This window comes from Euprymna scolopes, chromosome 32, assembly GCF_053919585.1.
Source record: "Euprymna scolopes isolate OS-2025 chromosome 32, ASM5391958v1, whole genome shotgun sequence".
Taxonomy (NCBI): domain Eukaryota; kingdom Metazoa; phylum Mollusca; class Cephalopoda; order Sepiida; family Sepiolidae; genus Euprymna; species Euprymna scolopes.
Window position 1 is genome coordinate 49,377,804 of NC_136513.1, and position 12,500 is coordinate 49,390,303.

Here is a 12,500-nt window from a genome sequence, read left to right on the forward strand (position 1 = left end):
TATTGCAGAGCAAATATGTATTTTATTTTTTTATTACCGTTTTATCTGTTTGGTTATATATGTTTCGGCTGTTATACCGTGTTTACGATCTAACAGACTCGTCAGACCTTTTTTTTTTACACAGTGGTCACCACGTATCAAGGCCCGGAAGCCACTCAGAAATAAGGGTTAGTGTAAGTACATTACGTTAGTGTGGAGATTTGATGAAGTGTTTACTTAAGGGGGCAGTTCATTAGGAATTTGTTAACGTTGGACTTGAAGACATCCAAGTTGTAGTCAGGTGGGAAGCAGGTAGACGGAACAGAGTTCCACAGGCGTGCAGTTCTACGAAAGAAGCTTTGTTCATGGAATCCACGTTTTGATTTAGGCACAGATAAAGAGTGGGGGAAAATTTTCACAGTGGATTCGGCTAGACGGGTGTTTTTCGTGAAAGATTGGCGAGGGGGGACCAGAGATTGGAGTTCAGACGAGCACCTGCCATGGAAATAACGATAAAACAAGGATAGGCTCGCAACGTCTCTTCTGTGGGAGAGAGGTTGCAGGGTAGAGAAAAGGGCATCCCTCACTAAGTCTATTTTGTACTCTGTCAAGGCAGGATATGCTGTTTGTAGAAGCTCCTGCCCAGATATGGCAGCAGTATTCCATCCATAAGCTTGGTTGAACTGTATGAATTAAGAGGTGGTGAGCCTTCGTCACAACACATACAATCTATTGCCTCAAGTCAAGTCTTACGAATAGGTTCTAAATACTATGACAAAGTCACCCCGTTTCTCAATTCATACGGACCTACAAACCTAAACGTATAAAAGTCAATTCAGCCAAATTTGTATAATATTAAAATAAACAGACACAAATACGCAGAGACACAGACATACAATCTTTTTTTCCCCCGTATTCCTCCTAAAAACAATTCTTCCTAATACTAATCAACCATTTCTGTAAGATCATCACCTATAATATGAATGAATTGAGTAAGCTACACACACACACACACACACACACACACACACACACACACACACACACACACGCACACATGTGTGTGGAATGAATGACAAAAGACTATATTCTAAAGTTCATGATGTTGACCATCTTATAATTTATTCCTTCAATTCAGGTAACATTTACAATTCTTGACAACTGATTTTAAGGAATAAATTATAAGATGGTCAACATCATGAAATTTGGAATGTAGTCTGTTTTTATTTATTCACTATATTGCTCTGTAATTACATTGAGCTTCTTAAATAAGGATTGGTATATATTATAAGGAAATAAAATATATTTTCACAGATATATATATATATATATATATATATACTTTTTATTTGTTTTACATAAGCATCATTATGTCGCTACACATTCATGAGCATGTTTCAGTCAACCAACTACTCGTAACTCGATACGTCTTCAGGCGATATTGCTTATACAAAGCTTAGTCCGTAACCTACGTAGGCTATGCACTAAGCTTTTGTATAACAATATCGTCTGAAGAAGTATCTAGTTATTAGTAGCTGGTTGACCGAAACATGCTCATGAATGTTTAGCGACATATTAATGCCCATGTAAAAACAAATAACAAGTATATCTTGCCCTACTTTGGCATTGAGCACTCTTGTATTAATCTCGTTAAAACTTCATTGGTTACTTTACCTCTGGAGAACATTAAATTGGAATTATATATATATATATATATATATGTATATGTATATGTATATGTATATATATATATATATATATATATATATATATATATATATGTATATATATATATAAATTCTTTATAGTACCAGGAGGAATGATTTTTTCCTGTGGAAGCAACCATTTATTAAATCGCCTGAGCCGACAATTTGTCCAAAACATTAGCATGGCCACGGTCGCGACCATCTGAATTTGTTTATATTAATAAAAATGTAAATGTGTGAGTATATATGTATATATATATTGTTTTTAAAATATGATTATCCACTGACACGCGTTTCGTCGTCTACGACTCATCAGAGTTGCTGAATCTAGCGAGATTCGAAATTGAGACCCCATGGTAAGAATGTGAATATATATAGTCGTCGTCCACAAACAGTACTGTTTCGCTGCTCTAATCATATATATATATATATTAACAATGTCCGTTGATTATAGATTACAAAATGGTACTGTTTAAAAAACCGCTAGTACGGATGGCTAATCAGCATATAATTATTGTATGATAATATTAACAGACACACATACAGATTAGCCTCTTTCAGTTAGATATATCTTACATTCTCTCCCCCCTCTCTCTCTCTTTCTGCTTCTCTAAAACTACAGACTAAATATTTCTATATGTGGTGATATTCCCTTTTGTTTACGAAGGCCATTCAAAAAGTATTTTTTAACTCCGAAAGTTGAAGAGTTACGAAAATAGGAACGGTACCATTAAAAGGCGCGACCTTTTGTGCCCCAGAATTTATTTTTTCTACATAGTCATCAATATTCTCAATGCATTTTTGTCAGTAATCCAATGACATATCTTTACTACTGACGCTCGTCTATGACAGGGTTTGCTTTCTTAAAATCTCACACCGTCAATATTTGCAAAATAGAGATGAAGCTTTTAGGTCATGGATAACAATGCAATTTTGCAAAAATTAGGAAGTATCACTTTTAGAACAGTTTTTCTTTTTTTCTTTTATGACTTTCGACTATTAATAAACATAGACGGAATGAAAGAGTATGGATGGAATATTGGATAAGCATGAAAATATACTAGTAGACGCATCTCTACAGCTAAGCGATATTTCTTCCCTCCTCCACGTTTACCTAATCTCTAAAAGTATTCCACTCTCCTTGTCTTTGGACTCTCTTTGACTCTTACGGGATTATTTCCTTTTCAATAAAGCCCCACTTCACTAAATTAGTCCTCGCGCGAAAGAGCAGAACACAAAATGTTTTTAATAATAATAATAATAGAATAAAAATAACAAAGACTTTCGCTGGCGAGGACTACTATTGATCGTAACCAGTTATACATTCCTTTTGAAAGTTTCATCTTTATTTTTTCTCGCAATCTACTGAATATTTGTTAATGAAACCTGTACGAAATATGTTCCTTATTAAATTTTAAAGATTTTCTATTCTGAAAGAAGTTTTAAAAAATTTAATCTAAAAAAGTTATTTTAAAGTTTTTGTTAAAAAAAATCCGATTTTCTCATTATTCAGACCTGTATTACAAAGAGGAGGTTGCAAAAAATGAGTTGTGGTGTGAGGAGAAATACAAACTGAAATATTCAGACCTATAATAATACAAAGAGGGGTCGCAAAAATGAGTTGTGGTGTTAGGAGAAATACAAACTGAAATAGAGAGAAGGAGAGTTTAAAATATAATCTTTAAAAGATAAGATACAACTTAGAAAAGTATTTCATCCAAGGCATGAAAATTGTTAAACAAAAGGGTTTAACTATAGGCTTTAAAAATAAAGGTACAAGATTCAATTTGAAATTTATTTATCTTCAAAGTGCCCTTTCATAAATTTTAGAAAGTAAGGTATAAAAATTTCATTTAAATTGAATCAAAAAATTATCTTGGATTTATTTTATGTAATGTACATTTTGTTGCACTTTAAAAACATTATCTTTCATCTAGCAATTAATGATATAGATATAAAATTTTCAATGATTTTTTTTATAAAAGTGCACTTTGAAGATAAATAAATTTCAAATTGAATCTTGTACCTTTATTTTTAAAGCCTATAGTGACACCATTTTGTTTAACAATTTTCATGCTTGGATGAAATGCTTTTCTAAGTTGTATTAAGATAGTTTGACACAGCCACAATATCGGTTCGTTTTAAAAATGTTTCTATGTCTTTCAAACACACACACACACACACACACTCGCGCTCATAAGCACACACACACACACACACACGCACACACTCGCGCTCATAAGCACACACACACACGCACACACACACACACACACACGTATATATCATGGGCTAAAAATGATCTAAAATCGACATGATCGCTGAAAGAAATCGACATTATGCCGGTTGTGATAGGAGCAACTGGCTTTATAAAAAAGAATCTTCAGAAATACTTTAAAGCAATTCCTGGAAAACCAAGCTGTAACGAAATACAAATAGCAGCCATAAACGGAATAACGTCTCTTAAAAGAGCGCTCAGATACAAATTTAAATAACAGAATCAAGTGTTAGCTCCAGGAGGGAGTCCCTTGATCTCTTAAAACTTACTGAAGAATATATATATATATATATATATATATATATATATATATATATATATATATATATATATATATATAATGTCTTATTTGTAGTATTGCGAATTATACTGGATTTATATAATTCAGTAATCGTTCATATACCAATAAATTTTAAGCCAAAAAGAGATGACTTAAACTGTAAGCAACAAAATTATCATATTTCATAATTGAGCATTCATATATTGTTTTAACAAAAAACAAGACGTCAAAGAATGGATTGATAGCAACAAAAAGTATATTTCATCGTTAGTTACTATTGTTTCAAGACTATTCGGACAAATCCAAACATCATGTCGTTTGAAAATTTCACAATAACAGCCTTTCTTCAGACTAATTGAATAAAAAACACTTTAACAATAAAACATTATGGAAACCATTTCCCTTATGATGAAAAGAAAACAAGCGAAAATATTTTACCTATATCGCATCCTTGCAAAGTATTTTTTTAATTATATATTTAACTCTTTTCGTATCTCCATTAATATATATATATATATATATATATATATATATATATATATATATATATATATATATATATATATGTAGTATAGTCATCCACAGACATACTTTTTCGCTGTATCAAAGCACTTTAGTGTGGCTAAACCAGTCCCCATCCCAGGTTAAACAACGCTGAGCCTGATAAGTATCAGATGGGTGACTATTATGGATTACTAGGCGCTGTATATAGGAAAACATCGACACTTTCCTGCAATAACTTGAAAAACATCATATCGTATACAACCGAGTATCGCTTGTGAATTTATTCTCTCCTTGTCACTTCCTCCCTTGGAGGACGAAGGATCAACCCGCTTAAAGTGAATGTCGTTGTCAGTATGTTATTGGCCACTTATTTATTCAAAGAGTTTAATTTGGTTGTTTTGTTTTACGAGATATCAATCCTTTTAATGTCAAATCCAGTAAATTTGGAAACAAGTTTTTATCCTTCAAGTTTTTTATATCTTTAAATATTCATTGATGGTGTTTAGTTTGGTTGTTTTGTAGAGCAAAATTTTTGGTTCGGATTGTTACTTTGCAAAACATGATTGAGTTTTACAAATTGAAAGGAAAGAAAAAAGAACCAATAACATCACGTAGACAATGGCATCCTCAAGTAAAAGTATTTCTGTGAAACGAACTGGATTCGAACTTGGCACACCCAGGTTGTCAGACAGTGTTGTTAACTATTTAGCAAATGTCACTTCCCTGTTGCTGTGGTTTCATTGTTGTTCTAGCTGTGATTTCGCCCAGATGTAGTCAATAATCTAGATAGGTGAGCTATTGTTGTTTGGCTTCTGAACAGGAAAATTTGAAAAATGATAGTTTACATTGCATAATCCGAAGCGTCTGGCACTAGAATAATGTCAATGTATGGTGGATTGTAAATCAGAGTCGTAAGCATTTAATCCTATTAAAAATAGATTGGTGCTCTAATGATCAATTCCATTAAATATCTTTTTTCTTTTTAAAAGTTTATTCTTAAGAACATGGTCGATCGATAACCAAGTCAAGATGCAATTAAAAACATAGAAATATATATATATATATATATATATATATATATATGTGTGTGTGTGTGTATATATATATGTATATATATGTATGTATGTATGTTTAGTCGCCGGTGACCCGACCATGAGGCAGGTAGTACTGGGTTACATGGTACCAGTAGCATATGACATGACCTAAATCCCACCAGACTTGTTTGGTGAGGAGGGCGGCTAGTCTCCCTGAAGGATTAAAAACAAGACCTTCCAAAGGGCGAATGAACTGTTTTTCTGGGTCAACGGCCAACTAGCACCGTGTATATGTATGTGTGTATATGTGTATTGGGGTAGAGAAGGCTCCCGTAAGCCGTGGTGAAGGCAACTTTTTTAGGAGAAGCAAATCTCTGATTTAAAAAAAACATAAAGCGGAAGACCAGTACCCGCATTAAACTGGTCTGCAGTTTAATTTGTTGCTGGCTATCTTGCTCTTGCTTGTTGCTGGATCTCAACATTTTGGACCGAGAGAGAGACTTAGCTGTCGTACAAAGATAAGACTCTGTAACATCATATTTATATAGATACTCCCTCAGGCATTTGGGCTCATGGATCTTAAATGTCTGAGGGAGTGGCACTCATCTGACAAGACGTTGCAATCATCATGTATATATGTATATATATGTATGTGTATATATATGTATGTATATATGTATGTATATATATGTTTATATATATATATGTATGTATATATATATATATGTATATATGTATATATATGTATATAATGTATATATGTATGTATATATGCATATATATGTATACAATGTATATATGTATGTGTGTATATATATGTACATATATGTGTATATATGCATATATATATGTATATATATATATATATATATATATATATATATAATTAGTTTTTTTTAAAGAAATCCAGCAGAGTGCTCGATTATAAGGAAAATCCTAAAATACGAGCTTATTTATATTTTGTTTACAGAAAGTTTTTAGATGGGACAAGTCATTGGCACCGTCGATTTCAAACCCGATAATTAGGACCGTTTCAGATACCCATATAAAGCTCTGAAACTGTCCTAATTATCGGGTTTGAAACCGACGGTGCCAATGACTTGTCCTATCTAAAAAATTGCTGTAAACATTATATATATATATATATATATATATATATATATATATATATATATATATATATATATGTGTGTGTGTAACGACATCATTTTTGCACCAACGTAATAACAAGACTTTCAAACTACTTATAAGAGTAAGAGGGTTTTCAAACCACTGAGAATATGGAACAGATAAAAGTTAGACGATTGGAACCAAACCAAGAAAACATCGCAAAATTGTCACAGTTCCAGGCAGAAACATTTTCTATGTCTTTTCGAATTTCTTAATATTTAGTTATAAAGTTCTAATATTTTTTTTTTGGATTACCGTAAAACCCCGTGTATGATATGTGCATATATTATATTTATGTAAATTTCGAGATAGAGGTGGGGGTAGAGGTGTGCATAAAACGAGTTGACCTTTCTAACTATTTTTGGTTCAAGTTTTTATTCGTAATTTGTTGATGCGACCTGCTGAATTCATTTTGAGATTTTCATCGATATTTTCACTTGTTTCTATTTATCTTTGCGTGCCATTTTTCTTGTGCTGTTTTTATTTATGCTATTGTACCGTGACATTTCTTCTTGTGTTATTTTTGCTTGATTTGGCCATGATCTATAATATTTTAGTCATTTCAAATAGTTTGAAAGCAATAAATATTTTCATTTTTTTTTCCATTAGTACAAACAATTAAAAATATAATTTTATTAACAAAAAAAGAAAATAATGGTTTTGGGAATCGGAAAATAAGCTTCAAATTTTTCGATCCCAATATCGATTCTTATACACCACAAATTTCCAATTTTTCAGATCCTCGATTCCGATTAATCGTTCCAAAATTACTTATTACCCAATTATTTTCTGCGTGAAAATCATTTTTGGAAGCACATATCGCGCACGCTAGTTTCAACTAATCTTCAGACTACGAGAAACTGGCCTTTTAAATAAACTCATTAACTCATAGGATGTAAAAAACCAAAGCCGATTTCCATTAAATCCGTTTCTGTTAATGTGTCCTGTTCACCCGTGAGTATTTTAGCCAACGAATGTACACATGTCCAAGGCAATGGAGATCTTCTCAACTACCGATTGCAATGAAAAAGTAGTAGCCAGCCCGAGAGCTCATCGTTCAAATTCTTCATCTTAACAATAACAGGCAACAAGAATTGGAACGAATATCCCGAGAACATTGCTAAGGCTCCTGCAAACAAGGTGGGCTCTCCCTACCGTGTTAGAAAAATTATTCACACCTGAAAGTATCCTATATCTTGGCAAAGCCACCATTCGCCCGTGCATGGAGTATTGCTGCATGGAGTATTGCTGCATGGAGTATTGCTGCATGGAGTATTGTTGCATGGAGTATTGATACATGGAGTATTGTTGCCACATCTGGGCTGGTGCAACTGTTATATTATGTAATGAGGGGAATGGTCTGTTAGTCATCTGCTTAACTCTTTAGGTGTGTATTTCTTTTATTTAACTCTTTTGTTAAACTCTTTCTATCAGGATGTGACGGTCTAGTTAATGCCTATTTTAACGACGTGCTCGGGTGGTATCTGTGTGTGTGTGTGTGTGTGTGTGTGTGTGTGTAAGAGAGAGAGAGAGAGAGAGAGAGTGTGTGAGAGAGAGAGAGAGAACATAGAATAATACACATCATGACGTACCTGTCTTCTGCTGGTGTTTCTTTCTGGGAGTTTTCGCCAACGTCTTGAGGAAGCGGGTTCTGTTACAACAAAGAAGCGTGCAAGACATAGACCCAGACGAAAGGTTGTTTTTATATATTTTTTTATTCGCTCCCATGTGTTTTCGTCACAGCAGACTGGGGTGAATGACGACCTTTCGGCTTGAGGTTCCATTTGGAACCCGTTGCCCTCTTATGGGGAGACTTGCTTTACGCATCCTATTTCTTCGACGTGCTGTACCCAACTCCCTAAAATTAACTAAGTTACTCAAAACCAGAACCCCATTTGCATACCTGCCAGTGCAACTTGATCGGTCACAGAGTTTGATTCGTGTCACAGCATGACCCTTTCACCCTTCTGCACATGCAATGCTCGCTCCTTATCGTTTTCCACGATTCAACTTTGTTAATCCGCTATATATATATATATATATATATATATATATATATATATATATATATATAGAGAGAGAGAGAGAGAGAGAGAGAGAGAGGGAGATAGATAGATAGATAGATAGATAGCTGAATAATGCTTTCTAGTCATCGATTACATAACACAACTACTACAACTAGTCGATCGCTCATACACCGGGTTCAATCTATTATGTCCTGCACTTTCGGCAAAACTCCAACCTTTGTTCCATCATCGCAATGTCATATTCCTGTGTCTGTTTTACAAGTACTTTAATGTAATATTCTCTGATGACCACATTGCACTTGAACCCTTTCAACGTACATACCCATCCGACAAGTAGCAAAATCCCACCCCTTCACTGTTGAGGTCATCAGATGCCGGAACGCCTTCTACTGTAATAGTTTCTTCCTTCTGACTGCTACACTTTGAAGCCCCCCCTTGTTTTCTGCTTCTCTGACTATGTTAATCTGCATAAGTTAAAATGTAATATAAACAGACATCTCGCTGCTCAACTCCCCAAGTTCTTCGTTACACACGATCCCAGTTATAGTCCCCTACGTTCCAAGTGTCAATATGTTTTGTTTGGAGTGAACAAGAACAAAAAAAACAACAAAAAATCATATATTTCAAAGATGTCAGTTAACAAACAAATGCGTTGTTATAACGAAGACTTATGCAAACATTTTGAGCTTGCAACCCTAAACCTTTTCAAGCAATTTCCCCTTTCGATTCACACACAGAATTAAAATAAAAATGTGCCTGCCGAGGCCGACGCCACCCGTTCAGAGCTAGCCTCCTGTTTACTGCCGATTACACGTATCTTAATATTAAGATACGAAACAAAGCTTTTCAGTTTCAAAACAAATGGTATAAATAAAATGTTAAGAAAATCAAGTCACGTAAAATTTTCAAGAAATAAATTTCCAACAATATTACTATTTTTCGGAAACTTTTAGATTTGGCGCAACGGTTTAACTTTTTGGTTCACAATTAGTTTTAAGTGACAGTTTTCTGGCGAAACGAGAACAATCCGCATGCATGGATTAAATAATGGGTTCACTTTGGAATTATTTTTTTATAGGTTTCAAAATTCCATATAAAGATTAACAAGTTGGAAAAGATGCACCTGGGGAAGATCAGATATTACATCGGCTGAAACGTTGTGAATATTGAAATTATCCAAATTATAAATTCCGACTCATTAGTACTCTTACCATTATTCCAAACGGGCTGATTAGTTATGACTAGGGCTATGACAACAGCATATTCTTTTCATTGTTTTGACTCTCGAGTGTGTATCCGTTGATATCTTATATGCTTTTATATAGAGTGATGTGGTTCTCGATTGATTAACTGTGTCGGATATATATTCGAGAGTAAAAACAATGATAAGAATATTCTCTTGTCATAACCCTAATCACGAGGAATGTTTTAATGGGATAAATAAAGTTTCAAAAGGTTTTCAATATTTTTTTTAGAATACAGATCACAAATACTGGTCTAACGGGGTTATTACAATTAAAAGATTTTAAACAGAAATTGCAGTACTTATGCATTTAAATTACTACGCTGAAGCCGAAGGTTATTAGGCGTTTTCCGGGGATTAACGTAAATGCTGTGATATGCTGAAACGTTTAGCTAATGAAAGTCAAGTAAACGAGAAAAAAATGATTTAATTAATTTGTTGACAACTTTATGAAAACATCATTAGCCATGAATTTATCGCAGGAGAAAAAACTACAATCGCTGGAAAAGGTATAGAATTTTGCCAGAAAGAAAAACTTATTGGCAAAACTAGAAGTTGCTGGACCCGCAAGCATTCCTGAATTTTGAAAAAAAAAAAAAAAAAAAAATGAGGAAAAACTATGAATCTCTTAAGGCTAAAGAAAATTTATCCAACACCCACCCCTCCTCATATAAAGAATGGATTTTTAAATAACGTTATTCTTTCAGGGCAGTATCATTTCTAAATAAATACCAGAATAAAATTCATTAAAAAAATATATATTAAAAAAAAAATACGAAAAGAGCAACAACAAAAAATACAACGCTTTGATCATCGAAACAATTTTTGATCGTTTTTTTGCCTCATTTTCAATCCTCTTATTAACACTTGAAGAAAAAATAATAAAAATGGCAAAAAATAAATAAAATAAACCCAAACATATAAAAAAGAATATATATATTATTTTAATTGGAATTTATTATTGAAATGAGTATTAATTATTTATTTATTGCGAACTATCATCCTCATCTTTCTTAGTTGTTGTTTCACGATGTTTCGACCAAATATTCATCTAGCCTTCGTCAGGTGGCAAGCGCGACGGGATATGAACTCCGAATCTCCTAACTGTATTCTCAGCAATTACTAACTAAAGCCGTTGAGGGGTTTATTTGGCCAAAACATGATGAGACAACGACAACTATGGAAGGCAGTAATTGCTTAGAATGCAGTTAGGAGATTCGGAGTTCATACCCCGTCGCAGTTACCACTTGACGAAGGCCAGAGGAAAAGTTGGCCGAAACGTCGTGAAGCAACAACTAAGAAAGATAAGGATAATAGTCCGCAATAAATAAATTAATAAAAAACATTATTTCACATTGTTATTGTCATCACATATATATTGTTGCTGTTATATTTGGTGGAACTTGGGCAGGGTTTAATTATATAAAAGGACGGTTCAACAAAAACTTCTATTAAATTTGTAAACGACCATGTTGTAGTCAGCTGGAAAGCAGTCCCATCAGATTATGTTTTACTAGGAAAGGAGCTTTGCTCATTAGAAATCCATTTAGATTTAGCCACAGGTAGAGAATGGGGGAAATTGTTGACAGTTGTTGTAGTTAGAAGAGTATTTGTTATGAATCTTTTACAGGGAAACCATAGATTGAAGCTCAGTCGAGCACCATCCATGAAATAACGAAAGAGCAGAGGTAAACTCGCAACGTGTCTTCTGTTAGAAAAAAATAAGCAGGTGGGCTAAGAGGTCCTCGCCTACTAGATTTCAAATACGGTTTTGTGTCCTATCAAAGCAGAAAAAGGCGCTGTGAGCAGCCCCTCTTCAGATGTGACAACAGTACTCCATCTTGGGACGACATATTTTACTCTTGTACAGGTAGAGGATTGTGTCCAGGGTGTGACATTTTCTGGAGTGGTAGAATGATCCAACCATTTCCCCAGCGATTTGTTTTGTGTTGTAACACTGTGGGGGTTTCAACTCTCATTCACTTATGAACGGATTTAAGGGTGGTTCAACATTTTGGACCCGTCCTAGAAAAGGGTATTCCATCTAGTATGGTACAATCGACCCGCCCAAAATTCGCACGCATCCAACCAAGATTCTGACAATGTTCAAATATCATGTCGTCCTTAAACCTCTTAAGGCATTTGGATAATCCTGTAATCTTTGAAATAAATCCAACGAAGTAAAAGGCAATCTTCATACCATGGCCATTTTGTAGCAAAAAAGAAACCAACAACAAAAACAACAACAAAACAAACAACAACAACAAAAAAAAACATCC

At 33.9% G+C, this 12,500-nt stretch overlaps 1 long non-coding RNA gene across 1 annotated transcript in view; it reads left to right on the forward strand.

Moving 5' to 3' along the window:
- LOC145256331 (uncharacterized) overlaps nt 1-12,500 on the forward strand; it is a 59,043-nt gene that overhangs the window by 25,519 nt on the left and 21,024 nt on the right. The gene's annotated exons all lie outside the window — the stretch shown is intronic.